Source organism: Lynx canadensis, chromosome F2 (assembly GCF_007474595.2).
Source record: "Lynx canadensis isolate LIC74 chromosome F2, mLynCan4.pri.v2, whole genome shotgun sequence".
In the NCBI taxonomy this organism is placed as follows: domain Eukaryota; kingdom Metazoa; phylum Chordata; class Mammalia; order Carnivora; family Felidae; genus Lynx; species Lynx canadensis.
The window spans coordinates 68,613,044-68,638,251 of NC_044320.2; the positions used below are offsets into that span (position 1 = coordinate 68,613,044).

The window sequence follows — 25,208 nt, forward strand, 5'->3', positions numbered from 1 at the left end:
GGCTGCACTATAGGAGTTAGGAGGTTGGGATCTAGAATCAGACAAGCTTGGGAGAATTTCTGTTCTTGTATTGACTAGCTGGGCAATCTTGAGTGAACTGCGGCTTTCCTCTGTGCCTCAGTATCCTCATCTATAAAAAGATGATAGGCATGGCAGTTCTTGCCTTGGGATATTGCGGGGACTGAATGAGGTGACTCAAACCTCGATGTAATAAGCATTCAGTGAGTGTCACTGAGTCTGACTTTGGTATTTGCTGCATGCTCTGATTCCCAACAGTTCATAAATAAGTTACCTTGCATATCTCACAGGTTGAGCTGGGGGAGCAAGCAAAATAGCCATAGCCTCTGAACGAAGGAGCAGGGCAGCTTCACACTGGGCAGGCGCACAGGAGGACGCGGTCTGCCTCTTGCTTCAGCTGCTGCCAACTCTCCCCAGCTGTGCGTACAGATGGGGCTCCTCTCTCCTGCAGTGACGGGGCTCACATTGGCACAGGCTGGATTGCTTGTTGCTGTATGTACTCCTCTTGCTGAAGTTGCTGGGCCAGCTCCAAGTCGCTAAGGCCCAACAAGCCAGGTGGCTGCTCCCACTTTTTGCTTCCGGCCAACTTGCTCAGGGAATGACTTAAGTTCAAGTCAGAGTCACAAAAGCAGCTGTCACCACCCGCATTGTGCAACTTTCCCGCACTACTTGCTCCTCCTATGCAAAGTCCTGGTCGGAGACCATTCGGTACAAGCGACTTTCATGTTTAGTCAAAGTTTAGAAAAAGACACTAAGTTCACTTTCCTGGGCAGCTGCCATTAGCTCACAGAGACTATTGTAAGTCCTTGCTGTGTCTCAGCGGTCTCCAGGAACTCTCTGCAATCAGGCTTTCTGTTAGGAGGTTGGTGTCGCTGGCGTACTTGCAGGTGAAGATCTTCTCTACCAGCTGGTTATAACGCACTTTCCAAACTGCACTCACAGCCTCAGAAGTCCGGGGATCAACAAGCTAGCTAGCCGTGGTATAGATATGCCTGGCAAGTCAAAGGTCCTGCACTCCGATGCCTACTCAAAATCGGAGACTCCTGTGAATCACACATTGCCATCCAGACCTGTGGCCAGTTTAGGCAGCATTGTCACTGCACTGTCCACACTCTGCTGAAAATAAAGCTGAAGTCCCTCTGATTTTTGGGGATTGGTGGATTGGAGACCATCTCCGGGATGAGCTAGTGGAGCTCATTTTATATAAAGATAGTATCTTTACCAACAATTGTTGTTTTGGGTTTTATTGGCCCTTACGATGTGCTCAAAGAGTTCTTTTAAAGTAATGCTTTTTTAAATAATCGTCTAAAAAATGTTGTGCGTTCATATAACTTATTTTGATTTCTAGCCTCATTATCTTTCACATTACCTTTAAAGTATAGTGAAGTGAAAATATTTAACATTTGAGAGAGAAAATAGAGAATATTTCATCTTCTGCTATAGAAACTAAAATACATGTGTGTATATTTATGTATGTGTGTAGACAAACACATACATATAGACATATACATGTGGGTTGTATATACATATATGCACATGCATACAGACATATACACATTTATGTATATGCATACATATGTATGCATGTATATATGTGTGTAAGTAAATTAACGTTATAGGCATATTTTATGCTGCGTGAAATAGAGGTTTTCCCTTATATTTTAACAATGGAAATGTATAAATTTTAAAATGGTAAAACATAAAAAGACAAAATGACTTACTTAAAAGTAATTATTATCTTGGACAATAATTTTATCTTCTTCTGACAACTAACACTAAAAGACTTCAAATCCAGGATGCCTGGGTTGCTCAGTCAGTTAGCAGTTAAGCATCTGACTCTTGATTTTGGCTCAGATCATGATCTGAGGTTTGTGACTTTGAGCCCTGTGTTGGGCTCTGTACTAACAGCACAGAGCCTGCTGGAGACTCTCTCTTCCTCTCTCTCTCTCTGCCCCTCCCCTGCTCTCTCTCTCTCTCTCAAAATAAATAAATAAACATTAAAAAAAGACTTCAAATCCATCTCGATGTCACATAAGTTATGTACGTGACTAACATATTCTGTGTTTCTCCTGAAAGAAAAATAAAAGAATCTCTACATAATCTGATACTAACTTCATAATGGGCTCAAGTGAAGGAAATGTGAGAATTGGCAATTCTGAATTTCATTGTTATGAAGTTTGCTTACTCTTCTCAGCCCCATATAGTTAAATTTCACTATTGAATGTTACAAAGAAGTTTGATGAGAATAATTGAAATGACTTTTTTCTATAAAAATATTGTCGACAATTTTTAATCACCTTCGACAAAAATTATTCACAAATGTACATCAGACCATCATCAGCAGAATTTCAGTAAAGACAAAAAAAAAAAAAAAAAAAAACCTCTGTGTGTGTGTGGGAGGGGTGTGGGTGTATGAGTGTTTTAATCCATTAGAAGATTTAGTCTGGTCTGCCTGACATAAGGGTGATAGGTTTCTATCTCTTAGTCTAATTAACACCTTTAATCTTTTTTAATGGTTAGGCATTCTCTCTTTGGTTTTGAGGCATGCTAGAGATAAAAGCACGGGAGGCTGGAGGTTAATCCTTCCTGTACTTTATTTCTTAATTTCTGCCACAGGGATTCCCTTTCTATCATGGCTATTTATTCAGGAACCCTGATGATATGCTTTGAGTAAGAGACAACAGATAGTTGGTTTAGAACTATCATTCAATATTCCTTAGATATCAAATTACAGGGGCTGTAATTAAGAGCTGTTACATGAACACAACTCCAATTTCTTATATGTCTTTTTTATTATTATGTCTCAGAAATGAATCAAATTAGTGCTTTTAGAATTGATATTGAAACCAGATAGCACCATACCTTGGATTATTCTAGCAAAAAGGTAACAATGGTGGCAAACACCCCTCAGATTTAGTTAATTAAGCATGTTATAGATAGATACTAACATATCGATGATGATTTGCTTTTTCTCACTAAAATGGAGAGTGTTGAATTTCCTAGTATTGATAATAGAAATCTATTAACTCAAATTTGGCAATCAGTGCATAATAGAGATTTGACTTGTCATTTTAGAATTAGGATTTTTTAGGGTTATATCTTAAGTTTTTTTTTTAAGCTTATTTATTTATTTTGAGAGAGACAGAGAAAGAGAGAGTGAGCGGGAGAAGGGTAGAGAGAGGGGGAAAGAGAGAATCCCCAGCAGGCTCCGTGCTGTCAACACAGATCTGATGCAGGGCTCAAACCCACAAACCATGAGATCATGACCTGGGCTGAAACCAAGAGCCTCTTGGATGCTTAACCAGCTGAGCCACCCAGGCTCCCCTGTGATTAATATGTCTTACATAAGGTAATGTTTTGACCATTTGCCCCAGAAGTCTTAACATCTTTTCAAGACAAACTTTTTTTCAGAGTTTTTGAAAATATACTGAGATTTTATTTGTAAAAATGCATTCTTCTTCAAAATATTCCATTTGGAATTTTAGGCAAACTATAGATTTTTAAATATTTTCAAATTAATAAAAATCTCTTATATGACTTGCGTTTTCAGCTCAAATATTATATACTTGATATATATACTTATATATCTTTAACAAATTTTGCTGTAATTGAACCAATATGTCATCTCTTCAGAACTGTAACTGAGGAAGAGTTTTTGAAAATGGACCATTTCTTGAAAAAAAAAAGAATTAATATATTCTCAATTTGACTAGAATTATTAATGTAATATTCCTGTATTACACACACACAGATTCTAAAGATCTTTAAATAAATTTAGGTAGAAAAAGCCAGGAGTCAAGGAGTGCTAATTAAATATTTAAAAATGGGACAAATTCCCTGGCGAATGTACAAATATAGGAAAATTATAAATTAAAGCACTTTCAGAATTCTCGATTATGAGCTATTTAGAATGTTTGGTAAAATATATGTGTGGAATACATTTGCAAAGAAAAGTATAATGACCAGCTCTACCCTTACTTCCTGCTATGAGCAATGTGTTTATATTATGCATATATGACTATATAAGATACAATATATTGATCTAAAAGAGATTTACTTTCTTTCCATAACATTCTCTTTAGTGATTTGTGAGGGAAAAAAAGAATGATGAGTAATATAAGAGTGGTCTAATGAATTTGTGCATTACCTGCTTTGTGTCTTCATAAATGTAACTTGCCCAGTACAAATAGATGATTAGTATTCATTCTAAATTTTCTTTACATTTTTTCGGACTAGCAACTTATGTGCTTATTGAGGAAAATCTAAGTACAAAATGAATTTTTTTTTTGTCCTGTCTCCTCTCCTGCCATTCTACTTACTAGTTACTTGTTCTTGACCAGAATAATAATTGACCTAGAGTAACTGTTGAATTCCACATCTTTAACTGACAAATGAAGATAATGTCTGCTTTAAATATTGTGTTGTGTGTAAACTAAATATAATGTTTTTCAAGTTCCTAGTATACAGACTGCACTTAACAAATATTAAGGATGCCTTCTCATTTGAGAGATTTCCTATCTTTTAAGTAGCTTCGTTCATATCACATAACCTAGTTTGATAGTTAAATGGATATAATATGGCATCTTTTGCAAAGCCAGAAAACCATGATTTAAATAAGTATTACCTTTCCCAGGGAAGATTGCCTTTGTTCTCCTTTTTACTTACCTTCATCATTTTTATTTATTTCCTTTTTAAGTTTATTTATTTATATTGAGACAGAGAGAGAGAGAATGCCCATGTGCACACATGAGTGGGGAGCGGGGGGAGTGTCAGAGAGAGGGAGAGAGAGAATCTCAAGCAGGATGCACACTGTCAGTCCAGAGCCCCAGGTGGGGTTCGAATTCATGAACCATGATATCATGACCTGAACTGGAGTTGGATACTTAACCAACTGAGCTGCGCAGGTGCCCCCTCATTAGTTTTTATTTTTATTTTTAAGTGTCTGAACCAAACGCTTTGCTATCTTTCCAGCTTCTTTTCCTTTTTTTTTTTTATAAATCATTGTCTCATAGCACTATAGCAAGTTAATCTGCAATAGAAAACAGAAACCACAGCACATGTTAAGTCTGCAGGGAGATTAGATAGTGCAGTTGGATGTGTTGTAGTGATGTGGATCACCCACAAGAATAAACCTTTGTGCTCTACCCCTCACTGTCCTGTCAGGAGCTAAAAGACCTAGCCCCTGGCTTTGTTTCCCTTTGGAGGTTTCCCTTTGGAGGCCATCTTCATGGAAATGGTCACACACATGCAGGAAGGTCCCATTGTTGGGGTTTAATGCTTTGCTCTCCAGTCTTGAAATTCTTGAGAATTTTATCTGTAAATTTACAGCTTGTAAGTGAAGTGATATGGGACATTGGAGCATATGGCCAGAACTTAGAGCCTGGCTCACACACTCTGCTCCTCCTCAGGATGGGTTCTCAGGCCAGCCCCCAACTCCTTGTCCTCTGCTTCCTCAGGCCCTGGGCCCTCCTCCTGCCCCTCTCCCATGACTGCTGTTGCCCTCTGCCTGGGGCAGCCACTCATATGAGACTCTCATTTCTCTTTCTTGCTTTGAGCTCCGTGGGGCCTGGGCAAGGACTTGGAGTGGGTTGAGATAAAGGGTGCCCACTGATGTTTCAGGGCAGGCAATGGCAGCAGCATCCCTGCTCCAGTAGGTGACTCAGTGGTGCTGATCCTGCCACTCATGGTCCAGGGTCCAGGGGCACAGTGTGTACAGATGTAGGAGTTCCAATCTCTAAGGATGCCGGTAGGTCCTGTCTATGTTGGGTATCAGTGGTGAGAAGGGGAGGTTGACTTCCCTGTGCAGTCAGGTCTGCAGGTCTGTCAGATGGCTTTAGGTAGGCATCCTGGAAGTGGTGGCCTGCATGCCTATCAGGTTCAGGTGGGGTCCCTGGGCTCCTGCAAGGGTCTGTACTTTGTGGGTGAGTATTTCTATGGCAAATGAGGGTGACATTAAATAGCAAATAAAAGCAATGTGAGAGGTCAAGAAAGAAACCACAGAGAAAGGGACACGTTTTATATTTTATTACCTTTAATGACATACATATATATATATATTTTTTTTTTTGAACAAGAGATTTTCATTTTTCACTGAGCTGAAATTACATAATAGGTCCTACCTTTTTGTTTGTTCTCTGAATCTTCCATTCACCTTCCCTCCCTGTTCTCTCTTTCAACCCAACCGGTTACTTTGAATCCTAGCCAGAGAGAGCTGATCTGCTGAGGGTCATGTGCAGCTACATTGCCCTGTGACTTTGCATGCCCTAATGGTGCCTGAGTATTTGTTCCCTAAGAAACAGTGCCTTGAGTCAAATGCTAACTCCAAAATTTATAGTAGTAGTTCTAAGGGGTCCTTAAAAGTGTATTGGAAATATTCATGCATATTCCTACCTTTGACCTTACCATGCTAATTCTTAATGTTTGTCATTTATTGTTTTTTACATTTAATCAATATTTCTTGATTGCTTACTAAACACCATGCATTCTGCCAAGTACTGGGGATACATTCATTTATGCAACAGCTATTTATTGAATGTTTACTAGACTCTGAGCTCTATTCTAGAGATTAAGGATACAGTGGTAAACAAGAGAGCCAAGACATTGGTTCTTGTGGAGTTTATATTTTAGTGGAATGAGAAGCAGTAGACAGACAATAAACAACTAAATAAATAATGTCCAACTTTTATAAAGTTTAGCAATATTTAGAGATTCCTGAATTGTTTGAATTTTTAAATTACTTTTATAGACTAGTGCACACACACACACACACACACACACACACACACACTTGTTCTTTTAGTTACTAGAAAATATAGATTGATTTTTCTAGCATGAGGAGTTATTTTTTCTATGTATCCTGTATTATCAATAGCCAATGGAAGTTAGTGATAGATATAACCAATAAGTCCCATGTGTCTCAAGGAACACAGGTTAAGGAAGACAAAAAGCTTGAGCAAATTATGAAAAAAACATAGGTATTAGGCAAAGAATTTTTGACATTAGTTTGTAGATCATATAAGACACTAAAAATCTGGGGGAGACATGGTTGGGAATGAGACTTCTTAAGAAATTAACATAGTGGTAATCTATTTGGTGGCTTGGCTCACATAGAAAGTAAAGGTGAGGGATCAGTTATGATGCCATTGAAACTACACAATTGTTAAGTGACAAAAGTTTGAATTAGGACGAGGACATTTGGATTAGACATAAAATGTGGGTTGACATGATTTGGGATGGGTGCTATGGAAGACAGAAGAATAAAAAATGACTGACATTTTGACCCTCAGTGATAAAGAGAAGAGTGGAAACTTTCACTGAATCAAAGATAGATGATGAACTTAAAACAACAACGACAACAACTAACTAAAAACCAGTGTGTACCCCTGGCATCCCACCACCCAATGTTGTTAAAAGCTGGAACCTACCATTTTCCCTCTTCACTAGCTCCTTGACTGTGTCAACTCAAAATTTGACAATGTGGCTGACAGTCCCATTTGCCCTAAGAGGCCAAATAGCATTCACTGTCATTGCAAATAACAGCATTTCCTCAGTGAAGGTTGAACTAAATTACTTTAACAGGGCTAAATTAAAAATCAAACATGTTGATGCATTTAATGTGAGGCACAGAGGACACAAAAGATCATCAAAAATGAGTGACAGTATTGATTGTCATAAACAACCCTTCATGGAATAAAATAGATTCAGTGCTGACCCCTTGAAATGCAGTTACCCTATTTCTAGTATATTTACTCATAGGTTATATAATTTAGGAGAATTATTTCTTCTTTGGCCATACTTTACTTTTAATGTGTTACCTTAACCTTTCTTTTCTTACCACAATCTATTTTTCTCTTAAATGAGGATAGTGGTGATAATAATAATTTCATATTAAAGTTTAGAATTATATGAAATCCTTTCATTCTTTTACATTAAATGTATGAAATAGGTGAAATATATCTAATTATACTTGCTTCACAGAAAAAAATCTTATGGATTTTAAATATGTTCTGACAAATAACTTGGATATTATGAAGCAGCAACATTTTTATGACTCTGCCCAACTTTTACTTATTTCCATCCATTTTCTAATGGAAGTATGTGCCATACCTCTGCCTTAATATTTCAGAAGTTTGAATTCTATAAAACAGCACAGGATGGTCTCTTAATTTGGTTGTGTTATAAAATATTGGAGAACATCATGGGATTATCTGAGATTTGTTTAGATTAAATTTTTACAGAAGACCTTCGTAGATTATATCCAACAATTCATTTCTAAGAAAATTGAGATGAAGTTAAAAGAATTTCTGGCAGAAATTCTGGGCATTAATATAATTCATTATTGAAAATTTGGTGGTCTTCTTTCACAAATTTATAAAAAATGTTTTTAATATGTATTATTTATTTTCATAGACAGTTTCACCAACTACTAGAATAACATGTTATCATCATAAGGCTCTAGGTAGAAGAATTTAAGAAAATTTCTACATACAGTGTCAAGCTGTGGAAAGTATTGCTCCAAGAGTTTAAATATAAACAAGTACAACTTGGTTTCATAAATTTGTGATTGATCCAGCCATAGTAGGGTATTATAAGAAGTTAGAAGTATTTTTTTAAATAAATGCCTAAGTCTTTTATGTGTTTAATTACTATAAAATGTGTTAATCATGCTTTCCTCCCTAATATCTGAATTGCAGTACTGGGTAGGATATGAAGCAGACTAAGAGTTCTTATTTTTTTTTCTTACTGTATATTCAAAATGTAATTCAGCCCTGGCATACAACATTGCATGAATCATATCCCCACTCTTCAGCCCAATATCCCAGTAAATCCATAATTGTGCCTCCAGACATTTCTGCCAACCCTACAACAAATATATCCCATCTTTAGTCCATCAATTAATTACTTTACCCAAGTTTTCTCTCTAACACATGGATTTGATTATATCCCTCCTATGCTTCAAAGCTATGTCTATAGAATAAAATTCCTTTTTGTGATATTCAAAGCCCTTCAGAATCTGGCTTTGGCAACCATTTTATTCTCTCAAAAAATAATTACTACACCCTTACTCATGCTGGAAACTGTGTGGCATCAGGGTTTCTGGGGACAGGGGAGGGGAAGACTGGTCTCTGCCCCCATGTAGTACATCGTGAACAAGCAGTTACAATCCAGTATGGTCAGTGCTTTATACTTGTGCTTATGTAAAGATCAGCTCAAATTGGAATGGTGTCCAAGACTTGTTTAATGTTCATCAGAAGGAAAGAAATGAAAGGATCTTCTGGAAAAGGCAAATCACTTACACAAAATCGCAAAGGCATTACCAAACATAATGTGCTCCAAGAAAGGCAAATAGTTCCATACATACACTGGTGGGTAGGGTTTCAGGAGAGCCTTGGACAGGTAGGATGTTGGAGGGAATGACAAGTAGCTTTCTGTTCAAAGGGATGTGGTCTTTATCAATCTATGGAAGGAATCAGTAAAGGGTTTTTGAAAAGGTACATGAAAGATTGTCTGTGGGGAAATAGAACAAAGGAGAATATACAGAATGAAATGAGGATCTGTGCAGAGGAGAGCAGGTAGTTGAGCTAGAAGGTGTCAGCTGATAGGATATAAAGGCAGGGCAGACCAGTGTAATGTAATAAAAGCAGCATTGTCATAATTTCATGATGAGGAGAGGGAAAAGGAGGAATGCAAGATAACCTCTCTGTTTCCAGCTTGTGCAAATGGGTCAATGCTGCTATAACATTCCAAGAAAGAGAATGCAGAACCAGGAGGAAATCTGGATCAAAGTAAGGCAGAGAAGAGATAAAAAGATTGGTTTGGATCCTGTTGAGTCTGAAGTCCCACTGGGGATGTGAGTGGAAATGTTGTACCATATGTTACTGGGTAGAGATGCCTCTAGTTCAGGAGATAATTATGAACTTAACTATTGCTCTGGGAATCACTGGGAAGCAGCTGAAAAGGGGCAAAAAGTGGCCAGTGATAGTTCAGAAGCCATATTCAAGACAATTTTTTTTTCCAGATCCGATTTATAGGTAAATTTGGTGCACCCTTTATTTGCTCCTAATTTTCTCTCCTTTTTCTGTTTATAAAGTCCTCAATGAATTTGCTCACGTTTCCTTTTAGACACATTCTCCACTAGCAAATATATTGCAGCTGCTACATGATGTATCAATGAAGTTTACAGCTATCGGGTTAAAACAAATTGTTAGGATAAGGTTATTATCATAAGGTTATTATTGTAAGATTATTATCATAACTTTTAAAAGTGATAGCATGTTTTTGTCTCTTGTTTAATTAATTAAGAACCCATCTTATGATGACCTTTTCCATTTGAGTTGCAGCATTCATTGAAGGTGTACTAATTTTACAAAACACACCTTCAACACATTGTAGCCCTCAAGTCTTCACTACTTAAAGTGAGAAATTTGCTTCAAATGCATATAGTTTTTACTTTGATAATATGCCTGAATTATGGTATGTATTTATTGTTACTATAGATTTATTCTTTGTTCATCCCCTTAATGTTCACTACCATGTATTAGTCTCTATTTGACCCAATTCCACAACTACTTCAGTTCATTTACTTGAACGCCCTAAATCACCCACAGTGTAAAAAGAGAAAACAATTCCAAGGGATTAAGCTAAAGCTGATTTTAAAAAACAGGTAACTACACATCAAATTCTCATTCATAAAATCTAAAACTGGCAAATCGCTCTCAGGAGATGTAGACAAAAATTCAAATCTCACTGGCATTCAGTGAAGAGCAACATGAACATTTTTTGTAAAGATACAATTCTGATAAATATTCTAATATTTTCACAAAGACAACGTCATAAATAATAACATTATAAACATAGTATCCAAATACAAAGAACCCACAACATAAGATATATAAATGTAAATAGAGGAAACTATATTTCTCCTTCCCTAAAACTACCTAATAAATCAGACAAACAAGGAAACACTTCAGTGATTCTTACATGGGTCCCTTCTTTCAGCCATGAATCAAAATGTTACACAGTAACATTTATCCTTCAGTAAAAGAGCAGTTTTAGGTTTACAGATAAACCAAAGAGAAAGTACAGAAACCTAAAACTGGTGACGGATGTTGAGTTTTAATTCTTTCTTAAGACCTATATAAAGTCTGTTGATTTGTGTGGGCATCCATATCAAGAAGATTTGGGGCATTGCAGAGCTTTGCTCTTCCTGTGCTTGATTTGGCCATCATAAAGAATACAACTTCTTGAACTCAGTCATCCAGGCTTCCATGGGCTGACACTACCATGGAATTTAGGAGGAAGACAAATGATACCATAGAAGTAAAACCCGAGCTTGAGTCTAAAGAACAATGCAAAGAGAGAAACAACTTATATAGGACCTTTCCCTGCAACATGAGAGCATATCCCCGTATGAGAGAGAGGACTAGACTCAGGGAAATTGGACTAAACTTGTCTCATACACTCACCGTAAATCCTTTATATATGTGATGATTATTTGCCTTTCAGAGTTTATTTTGAATTTTTAGGGAAGAAAAATTATTCTGTGTGATAATGTAATGATGATACATGACATTATTCATTTGTCAAAACCCACAGAATGTACAACACAAAGAGTGAACACTAATGTAAACTCTAGAATTTAGTTAATAATAGTGTGTCAATATTGGCTCATCAATTATAAGAAATGTACCATACTAATGCAAGGTTTTAATAATAGAGAAAAATGTGTGAGGGAGGAGAGAGGCATATTGGAACTCCATACTTTTTGTTCAGTTTATGTGTAAACTGAAAATTGAGCTTTTTAAAGAGTCTATTAATTAAAAAAAATCAAATCACTCTCTGTGAGAATACAAACTCAAAAAATTGTAAGGAAGGAAAAAATTACCTAAAATCTTACAACTCAGAGATAACTGCTCTTAAGATTTTCTTCCTATTTAAGTTTATTAATTTTGAGAGAGAAAGAGCATGAGTGGGGCAGAAACAAAAAGAGAAAATCTGAAGCGGGCTGTGTGCTCCTGGCACAGAGCCCGACTCAGGGCTCGATCTCACCAACCATGATGAGATCATGACCCGAGCTAAAATCAAGAATCTGACACTTCACGGACTGAGCCACCCAGGCGCCCCTTACGATTTTCTGGTCATCATTATTCATTGTCTGTTTCTGTCTCTCTGTGTCTCTCTCTCCTTTTCCTTATCCTCTCCCACTCCTTCTCTACCTTTTTCCCTTGTATTTTATTATTTTTCAGAATTCAAGGTAGAAACAGAAAAATACTGCCCCTGCCTGTGTTTTATGCCTGGTTCTGCTTCTAAATAAGTGTATGGACTTAGGCAGGTTATCTAACCACTTGTACTTCAGTTACCTCTTTTGTAAAATAGGAACAATTGCAGTTTTTACCTCATTGGATTGTTGAGGGGATTGGAAATAATACTTGATAAAAGCTGATCTCGCTGCCTGGAGCATAATGAGTACTTATGCTATTCTCTTACTCCTTCATATTCTTATTCTTAATACAGTGTTATTCCATGTCAATGAGTGGAGTGTGTATCATCATTTTTAAGGTGGCCAACTCCATCCGTTATTTTTTATCAATCCCCTTTTAATGAACACTGAGTTTATTTCCATGGGCACAGGAGCATGGGTGGCCTTTATATTATGCTGTAGTAAATATCCTGATCCATGAATCTTTATTGATTTATTATCTCCTTAGAATAAATTTCTATTCATGGGATTGCTGAACTCCCAATTAATTTTAGGATCGATTACCTTTACGTGGTGTATTTGGCTCTCCATGAACTTTCACTTAACTGCTTCTCCAGTTTCACCTCTGAGCCGCTGTTTCCATTCCTCCTTCACCTTCCAATCTTACTGAGATAACTTGCAGTTCCTCCAATGCACTATACCCTTTTTTTCTTCTTTGGACACTTGCATAAATTGCTCCCTTTGTCTAGGATATAGTCAGCATGCTTTCTCTTTATCATCTATTTTCTTATGTATATTTCTTACTAGACTGCAAGCGTCATGAAAACATCTATTTCTGTCTTTACAGGGTGTCTCATCTCACTTTTGACACCAAGGGAAGTAATGCTTCTGGTGTTCCAGACCAGAAACCCCCTGCCGTCCTGAAACAAATTAAGATCCTGATTTACTTATCCATATAAATGAGATTTTATAAAAATTGGTGTGGTTATGTTGTGTATATCTCACTTACCAGTGTAGCTTCCCATGGCTTATTGAGACTCTAAAAGCAGCACATAGTTTCTGGCCCAGAGTAGGATCTTGGATTTGGGAGGCTCCATTCCGTAAGAATTTATGCTAATAATCTACGTTTGTCTTTATATTTACCGCATCAATTTCTCCTGTTCTTGAACCAAAGTCAGCATCAGAAAGACCATGGTGGGGATGGCTTTCAAAACTTTCTGTCTTCCTTTCTCATGTGTGTGAGTCCTGAATAATCCCTAGGACTGTGAATATGATGAATTTTATTTTTGTGATGAGCTTCTCTTAAATGCCACAGTTGACCTTAAAGAGATTTCTGTGTGAGACTTAGCTAATCACAAGTCCTTTAAAAGCCAAGAGTTGTCTTCATCTGGTTGTAGAAGAGGAAGTCAGAGATTGGATGTATAAGGAGTTGACACACCATTACTTACTCAAAGATGGAGAAACCATGTGACAAGGAATTTTGATGATGTCTAGCATCTTAGATCAGCCCCAGACAGCTGGGAGCCAGCAAGAAGACAGAAACTCAGTCCTATAACTGCAAGAACTATATTGTACTAATAACAGAAATGATATTGGGACTGGATTTTTCTTTAAGCCTCCTCCATGAGAACTCAGTTTATCCAACACCTTGATTCTAGCCTTGTGATACCATAAAGCTCAACCAACAGATTTATACAGTGATAAATGGATGTTGTCTTAAGCTAATAATTTTGTGGTTATTGTGACACACTAGAAAACTAATACAGTGGAGGTGAGGAGCAGGAGTGGAAAAGCAGAGTAAGTGCCCAGTTGTCCCTAAAAAATATCTCTGGTTCCTATTTTGAGAATTCTTGAGAGTCCATAAGTATTTGTCCGGTGAAGGAACAAGAATCACATCAGTGGGGGACATAATAAAGAAGACACACACTGGGAAAGAACTATGGCCTGCAGTGGGTGGTACCAAGGCTCTGCACAGCTACAGAACCCCTGATTTCCTCTCAACTGATGATAAATGACAAGGTTCTATTCATGAAGCTGATAATTGGGAGCTCGAGACTTTTAACCTCATTTTTTTTTTACTTTTAAACTTAATGACTGTTAAAAGTTTTCTTTATTGACTAAAAACATTTCTGCAACTGTGTAAAAGATGTGATAGGGGCTGGGATGAGGAGAGAAATCCCCTCTCCAGTAGCGTAAGGTATTATCCTGAATACCAATGCATGTTAATGGTAGGGAAAAGACCTCCCCACTGGTAAGGGAGTCCTCACCTAGTAAGTAAGTAAATTAAATTCAAAGACTCAGAAATATTTGTTAAATACTACTAGACATATAGCAAAAAAAAAATAGGCATATTTGTGTACTTGAGAATACATTTATAACCATAGATTGGAAAGAAAGAACTAAGAGAAATATCTGATGCCTTATACCAGAGGCATGAACTAGCTCACTAAAGACATTATTAAATAGTCAGGGATTTTGTGATCTAGTGGTCAAGCCATTGGTGGCTTGAAATCAGTCTTTCACTTTTTTTCCAGCTCTATCAAGATATAACTGACATATAACATTATGTAAGTTTTAAGGTGTATAATATGATGATAGAAATCAGTCTTGTTGGGAGTAATCAGCAAACACTATAAATCAGGGCTTTTTTTGGAAAAAGTTGAGCCGTCAGCACCCTAACACTTCACTGCTTTGTTTCCATATAATGTGCCACGTGCCTTCCATGTCTAACTTAAAATCAAATGATTGTCATACGTAATTCAGATGCTAGTAATATGTAGATGGCGTAAGTACATTCTAAAGAAATCTCCAGTCAGAATTAAAATGACCTGAGGATGGAGTTAGTGGGGGGTGGGGGGGGGAACTTCTTGAGGGTATTCGTATTCAGGCAGGACTTCCTGTGTCAGCAGTGAGGGAAAGAAAGGGATTTCCAGCTAAGTAGAGAAGTATTATTCAAATCAGAGATGTGAAAAGAGCAAAAAAATCATAGTGATATGACTGCATGGGTGTATTCATTTCATTTCCTATCACAGTTGTAACAAATTGCCACCAATTGGCTTAAAACAATACGAATTTATTATCTTACTGCTCTGGATGTCATAGTAAAAAAACATGGGTCAGCAGGGTTGCATTCCTTCTGGAGGCTCTAGGGGAGAACTGTTTCCTTGCAACTTTTGCTTCTAGAGGCTGCCCACATTCCTTAGATTGTGGCACACATCACTTTGACCTCTGTTCCCTTTGTGGCACCTTTTCTCTGACTCTCCTGCTTCCTTCTTTCACTTAGAAGGACGCTTGTGATTACATTGGGCCCAACTGGATAATCCTGGATAATCTCTACATCTCAAGAACTTTAATTTAATCATGTCCGCACAGTCTCTTTTGCCATGTAAAGTAACATATTTAAAGGTTTTGGGATTTAGGCTATGGACATCTATCTTTGAGAGGCTTGTTATTTTGCCTAACACAATGGGTAACACTGGCCAGTTGATTATGGGTCTTACATGGCAGACTGCAGAGATTAGAGATTTATTGATATAGAGCAAGGGAGTGATTTAGTGAAAATAGTATTTTAATAAAATTAATATTGCGACAGCTGGCTCATCAAAACTGGAAACAGTTTCTGTAGTAGATTATTCATAGTAATCTACGTAAGGGTGATTAGAGCGTGCACTAGGGGCTAGCACTATTGTTAGACTTTGGCATGGATGGATATAAAAAAAGTTATCTGCTTTTTCTAATATATAGGTAACAGCTTTTTTGAGACAGAACTCATATCTCATACACCTAGTGCATTTGAAGTACATCATTCGATGGTTTTTAGTATATTCACAGAATTTTACAACCATCACCAAAACCAACTGTAAAACATTTCATCACCCCTAAATAAACACCTGTTCTCATTAACAGCAGCTTCTCGTTTCTCTCTAATACCTCAGTTGAACACAACTGCTGACCTGTCTCTACAGATTTGGGCATTTTACAGAAATCATACAATATGTGGTCTTTAGTGACTGATGTCCTTCATTAGGCTTGTTTTTAATGTTCATCCGTCCTGTAGCATGAATCAGTTTTTTGGTCTTTTATTACCAAGTAATATTCCATTATATAGAGATGCCATATTTATTTATCCACTCATCAGTTGATAGACCTTTGGGTTGTTTCCACTTTTGTGCTAAAATGAGTAATGCTTTTAGGAGTGTTTGTGTACAAGTTTTTGCATGGACATATGTTTTCATTTCTCTTGGTATATACCTAAGAGTTGAAATGCTAGGTCTTATGGTGACTATGTTTAGAGGAACATTTTGAGGAACTGCCAGCCTAATTCCCAGAGTTGGATGCAACATTATACATTCCAACCAGCAGTGTATGAGAGTTCCAATGTTTCATTCCCTTGCCAAATTTGTCAAAATATGTCTTTTTAATTTTAGCCATCTTAGTGTGTGTGAATTGATATCTCATTATGGCCTTGATCTGTATTTTCCTAATGACTAATGGTGTTGAAGGACTATCATTGTGTTTATTTGGTCATTTGTATATCTTCTTTGGAGAAACAGCTATTCAGATCTTTTGCCCATTTAAAAATTGTGGGTTATTTATTTTTCTACTACTGAGTTGTACATTTCTTTGCATACTCTGGATACAAATCCCTTATCAAATGTATTATGGTAATATGTTCTCTTGTTCTGTGAACTGCCTTTTATTTTTCTTGGTGCTCTTCTTTGAAATACAAAAACGATTTAATTGAATGAAGTCTAGTTTATCTATTTTTCTCTTCTCACTTTTGCTTTCATGTCATATTTAGGAAGACTTTGGCTAGCCGACGTTCCTGAAGATTACTCCTGTATTTTCTTCTAAGTTGTAACTCTTACATTGAGGTTTATGATACCTTTGTATGGTGTGAGGCAGTGCTCCAGCTTTATTATTTTGCACACGAATACTCGGTTATCCCAACACCATTTGCCAACAAGACTATTCTTTCACGATTGGACTGTCTTGGTACCTTCGTCCAAAATTAACTAAACTGTTCATGTGAGAGTTTATCTCTGGATTCTCAATTCTGTTGCATTGGTTTTTGTGTCCACCCTGATTCCAGTACCTCACCCTCTTGATAACTATAGCTTTGTTGAAATTGTGAAGTGTATCTTCCAACTTTGTTCTTCCATTTCACGACTTTTGCCTATTTTGGGTACCATGAATTTTTACATGAATTTTAAGAACAGCTTGTCAATTTCTAAAAAAGAATACTGCTGAGGTTTTCAGTGGAGTACATTGAATCTGTAGAACAATTTGGGGAATATTGCCATTTTACCAATATTAAGTTTTCTGATCCAGGAACTCAGAATGTCTTTGAATAAATAAATTCAAATCTAAATAAAGATCTTAGTTTCTTTCAACAGTGTTTTTTACTTTCAGAGTATATGTTCTGTCTTTATTTTAAAAGTTTATTCCTGGGGTGCCTGGGTGGCTCAGTTGGTTAAGCATCTGATTTCAGCTCAGGTCATGATCTCATGGTTTGTGGGTTTTTCCCTTGCATCAGGCTCTATGCTGACAGCTCAGAGCCTGGAGCCTGCTTCAGATTCTGTGTCTCCCTCTCTCTCTGACCCTCCCCTGCTGATGTTCTGTCTTTCCCTGTCTCTTGAAAATAAATAAATGGTAAAAAATTAAAAAAAAATTATTTCTAAATATTTCATTCATTTTGATGACATGATAAATGGAATTGTTTTTTCTTAATTTCATTTTTTGATTGTTCATTTCTAGTGTATGGAAGCATAAGTGATTTTGTATATGATGTGAATTCTGAAAGTATCTAGAATTCACTTATTAGTTCTAATAATATTTTTAGCTGCTTCCTTATGATTTTCCATATATAAGATCATGTCACCTGTAAGATTAAAGAGTTAATCTTAGTTTTCTTTTCTAATCTGGATGCCTTTTATTTCATTTTCTTGCCTAATTGACCTGGCTAGAAACTTCAGTACAATGTTGAATAAATGGGCTGAGACAGGACATATTCTTGCTTCCAACCTTAGGGAGAATTCTTCAGTATTTTATTATTAAGTATAATGGTAGCTTTCTGTAGGTGCTTTTGTAAGGTTGAATAAACTCCCTCCCATTTTCAGTGCATTGAGTGTTTTTATCATGAAAGGATGTGGGTTTTGTCAAATGATTTTTCTGAAACTATTGAGATGATTATCTGGCTTTTGTACTATTTTCTATTAATATGATGTATTATATTAATTGATTTTCAGAGGTTAAACCAACTTGCATTCCTGAGATAAATCCCACTTACTCATGTTGTATAATCCTTTTTATGTGTTGCTAGAATCTATTTGCTGGTACAATCAATCCTCATTATTTGCAGTTTCCATATTTGCAAATTCACTTACTCACTAAAATCTACTTGTAACCCCAAATCAATGTTTGTGGCACTTTTGTGGTCATTTGTGAACATACACAGAGCACTGAAAATTTTGTTAACCAATGTGCACATTTCAAGTTGAAGTTGAAAAAGACAATATTCTTTTCTTTTTTTAAATTTATTTTTGAGAGAGAGAGAGAGAGAGAGAGAGAGAGAGAGAGAGAGAGGGAATGCGGACAAGCAAGTGGGGGAGGGGTAGAAAGAGAGGGACACACAGAATCCAAAACAGGCTCCAGGCTCCGAGCTGTCAGCACAGATCCCAATGTGGGGCTCAAACCCACCAACTGTGAGATCATGACCTGAGCCAAAGTCAGATGCTCAACGGACTGAGTCACCCAGGCACCCTGAAAAAGACAATATTCTGCTTTCTATTTCATCTTTCATATTTTAAACAAGTATCCTTTTGTGGCCTATTTAGTGTCATATTTTCCATGCATTTGTGCCATGCATTTGTTGATGATTTGGTGTTTAAAATGGCTTCCAATATTAGTTCTCAAATGCTATCTAAAGCTTCTAAGTGCAGGAAGGTTGTGATGTGGCTTACATAGAAAATGTTTGTTAGATAAGGTTTATTCAGGCATGAGTTATAGTGCTGTTGGCCACGAGTTCAACGTTAATGAGTCAGCAATATATATTAAATAAAGTGCCTTTAAACACAAACACACATAAAACAAAGCTATTATTGATCAATTGATGAAAATGTTGTGACCAGAGGCTCTTGAGAACCTAACCCTGTATTTCTCTTATGAGCAATGGCTCACTATGCACTTATTCAGGGTTCTCAGTGACTCTATAGAACATAACTTCTGCAAATAGTAAGACTCGACTCAAAGGATTTTTTGGAGAATTTTTGCATGTTTATTCACTAGAGAGTTAATTGATGATTTCTGTTCTTGTGATGTGTTTTTATAGGTTTGATATCAAAGTAACCTTATTAGGTCCTAACCTAATGTACTGGGACATGTTGTCTCCTCTTTTTTGGAAGAGTTTGTGAAAATTTGTTATTAATGTTTTATCTATCTATCTATCTATCTATCTATTTATTTTTAGTGCTTGGTAGAATTCACCAGTTGGTGGGAGGAGACTGGATATTGACTTCACTTTGTAGAAAGTTTTAAAATTTTTAATTGTGCAGAAATTAGAAAATTTCCAATTGTTCAGAAAAAAGTTAAGATAGCAGAATTAAGATCCTTAGAAAGGCTAATTTATAGCCTTTGGCTGGTATCTGGGAACTTGGATTTGGGGAGGGTTCCCACCATTCCCAGAATTGATAAAGAGTGGCTCACTCTGCTTTACCTATTTGTGCACACAATGTGGTTTATGCTGAACACCTGCATTTCTTCTGGGAGTCTAGAATTTTGATATGTACTAGGCAGATGCTGTCTAAATGGCCAGTCCCAGGATGTTGAGTCTCTCTTGAGCTTTCATTAATCAGCATTTCATGTGCGTTGTCACAACTTTTTATTGGGAGAATTAAGCATGCACTTTGTGACTTCCGTGAGAGATGACCCTTGGAAACTTATGCCTTGTTTTCCTTGGACTTTGCCACATGTACTTTTTCCCTTTGCTGATTATGTTTGGTATCCTCTCACTAGCCGTGATATCCTCATAGCCACGGATACAATCATATGCTGAGTCCTGTAAGTCCTCTTAGTGAATCACTAATCCTTAAAGTGGTCTTGGAGATCCCCAATTTTTATTCAATCCCTTTACCTGTTGAAGGCTAATTCAGGTTTCTTATTTCTTTAAACTTCAATATTTTGTTTTTATTTTTCAGGAATTTTTCTATTTCATCAAAGTTAACTAATTTATTGGCATATAATTATTCATAGTATTACTTTATAATCCTTTCTTTCTGTAAGGTTAGTAGTAATGTCCCCTCTTTCATGCCTCCGTTGAGTCCAACTAAAGGTGGTCAATTTTGTGGATCTTTTCAAAGAACCACTTTTTAATTTCATTGATTTTCTCTATTATACTTCTATTCTCCATTTCATTAATTAACACTCTAATTTTTATTATTTCTTCCCTTCTGTTTGCTTTAGGTTTAATTTTTTTCCTTCTTTTTCTAGTATTTTAAGATAGAAAGTTAGCTCACTGATTTGAGAACTTTATTTTATTGTTATTTTCATTGTGAAAAGGTCTTTATATTGGATATATTGGATAACTATAAGTTAATATTTCTATTCCTATCAGATGCCAAGTCCTGTACACAGCAGCAATGAAATATCCCTTAAATTAGTTATCTTACCAGTTACCAACACTCAAACCTTGCCATGCTATTTTTTTTAAAGGAGATATAATTGACATATATTATTTTTAAATGAATAACATAATGATTCTATATACATATATATTGTGAAATGACTACCACAATAAGTCTAGTTAACATCCATCAGTATACATAGTTAACAATTTTTTTTCCTTATTGATGAGAACTTTTAAGATCTGTTTTAGCAACTTTCAAACACACAATACAGTATTTGCTGTAGTTATCATGCTGTACAGTATCTCCCCAGGGCTTATTTATTTTATAAGTGGAACTTTGTACCTTTTGATCACCTTCACCCATCTCTCCCACTCCCAACACCCACCTCCGGCAACCAGCAATTAATCTCTGTATCTATGAGATTTTTATTTTTCCCCCAGATTCCACATATAAGTTAGATCACACAGTATTTGTTTTTCTCTGTTTGACTTATTTCACTTAACATAATGTCCTTCGAGGGAGCATTTTCAAGCTAATTGATTCTTTTGTCTGTTTAAATCTATTGTTGAGAATTTTTAGAGAATTTTTTGTTTCAGTGATCTTGTCAACTCCAGAATTTCCATTTGGTTCTTTTTAAGTTTCTTTCACTTTGTTGATATTCTCTATTTGATGAGACCTTGTAATGATGCCTTCATTTACTTAAGGGTGATTTCCTTCAGTTCTTTGAACGTATTTATGATGACTGCTTTGAAGTCTTTGTTAAGTCTGACAACCAGACCCTCTCACAATTAGTTCCTATTGCCTGCTTTTGTTTCCATGTGTAGGTCACACTTCCCCATTTCTTTGCTTGTCTCATAATTTTCAGTAGTATGCTGTAGCAACTCGAGATCCTATCTGCCCTCCTCTTAAGGGCTTTTTATTGTTGCTGTTTGCTTGCTTGTTTGTTTGTGGACGTTCCTGAACTATTTTAGTAAAGTCTGTTTCCCCATAATATGAAGTCTCTGGTGTCACTCTTTAGTGGGTACAAAGTTGGGCATGCACAGTCACCCTGAGATGACAGTGGTTTTATCAGGCTGTCTTAGACTTTCCTTATTTTTCTCTGGTCAGTCCAATACTAGGTTACTCTAATTGCCAACTAATTGTGCTACTGTTTTTTATGACACTCTGGAATCAAAGTGCCCACACAGGCCAGTTAAATTTGAATCCCTTTACAGGGATAGTTTTGAGACCAACCTTTAAGGTTTATTCCAATCCCAGGAGAGTTCTTCCTATTTTTCTCTCACCCTGATTCTCTTTCATAGACTAGCTGCTGTTAGGTCTTGCTTGTTGCTCTCATGGATTTCTTAGCCTCTTCTTACTGATTACTACCCAAATCTCCATTAGTTTTGAGAGCAATCTTAGGCTTGAACTTTAGTTCCTTTAAGAGAGATCCTTGGAGGTCTCTGTCATGGCCTACCTCTCCCCTTGGAAAAAATCTCTGAGCCACTGCTCTAGAACTGGAAGTGGAGACGGTAGCCCACTTCTTCAGACTGACATCCCTGCTTCATTGGTGGGGTACTAAGGAGGAGAAGTAGCCTCTCGTCTTTCCCACTCATCTTTCCCTATGTGAAATCTCCCCCGTATAAGCAACCTGGGGTGTTAAAAGGATATTATTGTCAGTCTGCTATATCTGGGGTAAAACATCTGACCTACAAGTGGGGGCTTGGTGGAGAAAGGGAGTCCTTGAACTCTTAGATGCAGTCATTTGGAATTTAGTTTCTATAAAATGGAGCTAGGGGAAATGAGAAATGCTGGTGGCCTGCCCCTTCCAAGGAGCTATCATAACCCTTGACTAGGAGCATGGGGGAGTGGGAGTCCTATCTTCTTGGCCATCCCTGCCCAAGTAGACCTTCTGTCATGCTGAGCTGGGAGTGCAAGAAGGAGGGAGACAGTAAAGGCTCAATAGCCATAGACTCTTGTTATTTTTTTTGTCTTTATTTTTTTTTTTAATTTTAAAAATCTTTATTTGCTTTTGAGAGCGAGAGAAACAGAGTGCGAGCCCGGGAGGAACAGAGAGAGAGGGAGACACAAAATCCAAAGCAGGCTCCAGGCTCTGAGCTGTCAGTACAGAGCCTGACGTGGGGCTCAAACTCACCAATTGTGAGATTGTGACCTGAGCCAAAGCAGGACGCTTAACCAACTGAGCCACCCAGGAAACCGCCCCCCCCCCCTTTTTTTGGTCAAATCTACTGTTGCAGTACATTTTCTTGAAAAAGAAATGTTTTTGGATTTGTTGTAATCCCTGGGACAGCTTCTAGATATTTAAAGTTCTTTCGTGTATGTGTATAATTTCCATCGGTTGTTTCACTACGGACGGGGTCTGCAGAGCATCTCTTGCCACCATCGCCAAAGTGGTCAACCCTCAGTGTTGAGAAACTTGCACTGGTATTACTTTGGAATGAAGGAAGCACAATATGAGAGAGAAGAAACAATAGTTGAATAACCTTGAGTAAATTATTGAACCTCAGTTTGGTCACCTGTAAAAATGCACATAATAAGAGTTCCTACATCATAATGTTATTTCATGAATCAAAATTAGACAGTGAATATAAACATTTAGCATAGTGCCTATCACACCCCACATACCTAAAAAATGTGGTTGAGCAACTGAATGAATAAACATTTGGAATGGAATAGGTGTCTTCCTTATTAATCAGTCCTGCTCACAGGTCATGTTCCCTCCTTCTTCCCTAATGATCACCACTTTGCAATTTTTATCATTAGATTATGCCAATGTCACTGTTTGTAGTAGTCATCTCTACACCACACTGGGTCACTGTCATGCTCTCTAATATGCCTTCTTTCATAGTTCTTAATGATTTCAATGTCCACACAGATAAACTTTTTAATGCTTTGGCTCCTCAGTTCCTTGACTTTTCCCCCACCAAATGATGGTGTTTCCTTCCCTACCTGAACCTTACCTCCATGTTTATTCCTTTGACCCTTTTTTCCCAATCATAATGACTCTCCATCAACTATATTTTAAATATCCAACTCTCTGATTCTCAACTCCTATCTTTGAGTCACTACCCTTAAAATCCCAACTACAACATTTCTCAGTGCCACTGAGACCTTGTTAGCATCAACCCTGCCAGCTTTATACTTTCCCTCATCTCCTAATAATCTTTCATTTCCTCCATACCGACCTTAGATTTTGTATTCAATCATTGTAATCTCTCCTTTGCATATATCATCAACCCTCATGGCTCTCTTGTTTCATCATGTTATCCTGATGAAACTATAACTCTAGTAAAGTAAAACTTTCTTTCTGTGATGCACTTGTACATATACAGTTCGATGACATGGAATACACGGCTATGATAACTGATCTCAGTTTAAATTAGTTATAAATAGCTTCAAGGGAGTTTCTTAATGTAAGCATACTATATTTTCTTCATCCACTCTCCCTTCCACTCTCCTGGAGGATTTTTCATGATTTCTTCTATTTCTTCAACCTGCCAATACCTCCTCCTTCATTCTTATTTCCAGCTGATGTCTTAGCATTCCCCAACAAATGCTATTGTTGGAGCATTTTAAAGAGAATTTCTGTAAGTTCCTAGTAATGCATCACCCACCTAAGAGTACCTATACTATTATATTCCAAAGTACCTCCTTTTACCGTGTTCATTTATGTTTCTACCCAGGCTCTGTCTCCATCTGTGCATAAAGACCATACTCTTTTGCCTGTTCTGGATTTCTCCATACTTCCAGCAACATCATGTTTTTTCTGTCTCATTGCCATATTGGCATACTACTAATTCACTCATCATAACATCATCACTTGATTACACTTAGTTCTACAGCTATGTTCCCAAGTTTTACCTTTATAAACAAAACTTCTCGAGGAGTTTCTCTGTCTGCTGTTACCAGTTTCCTTCTTGCCTTTCTCTTTTGTATTTACTTTAATCAGGTTTTTCTCTCCTAGTCCATGGGAATTGCTTTTGTCAAGGTCACCAAAGACATTCATATTGGTAATTTTAATTGCCAGTTTTCATATTTGTACAATCTGTAGCATTAGACACAACTGATATCCTTCTCCTAGAATCACTTTTTTCTCATAATGTCCATCACTTCTCTGACATGTCTGACTACTTCTCAGTTACTTTGCCGGTTCCTCCTTATTTTTCTCAATTCTATTCTAAACTCTAATTCTTTGACCTTTTTTTTCCTACCTTTATTCACTTCCAAAGTCATATGATTTTCCTCTCATGGGATTTAAATACCATTTTTATATTTATGACAACAAAATTTGTATTCTGCAGCTGGGATCTTCCTCTTAACTTCAAATCTATCAATCCAACTGCCCAGTCAACATAACATTTATCTAT

The 25,208-nt window shown here is 36.9% G+C and overlaps 1 pseudogene; it reads right to left on the reverse strand.

Annotated features, from left to right (window-relative positions):
* Positions 1-367: 367 nt before the first annotated feature.
* The window catches only part of LOC115506054, a 41,741-nt pseudogene continuing 16,900 nt past the window's right edge, over positions 368-25,208 (reverse strand).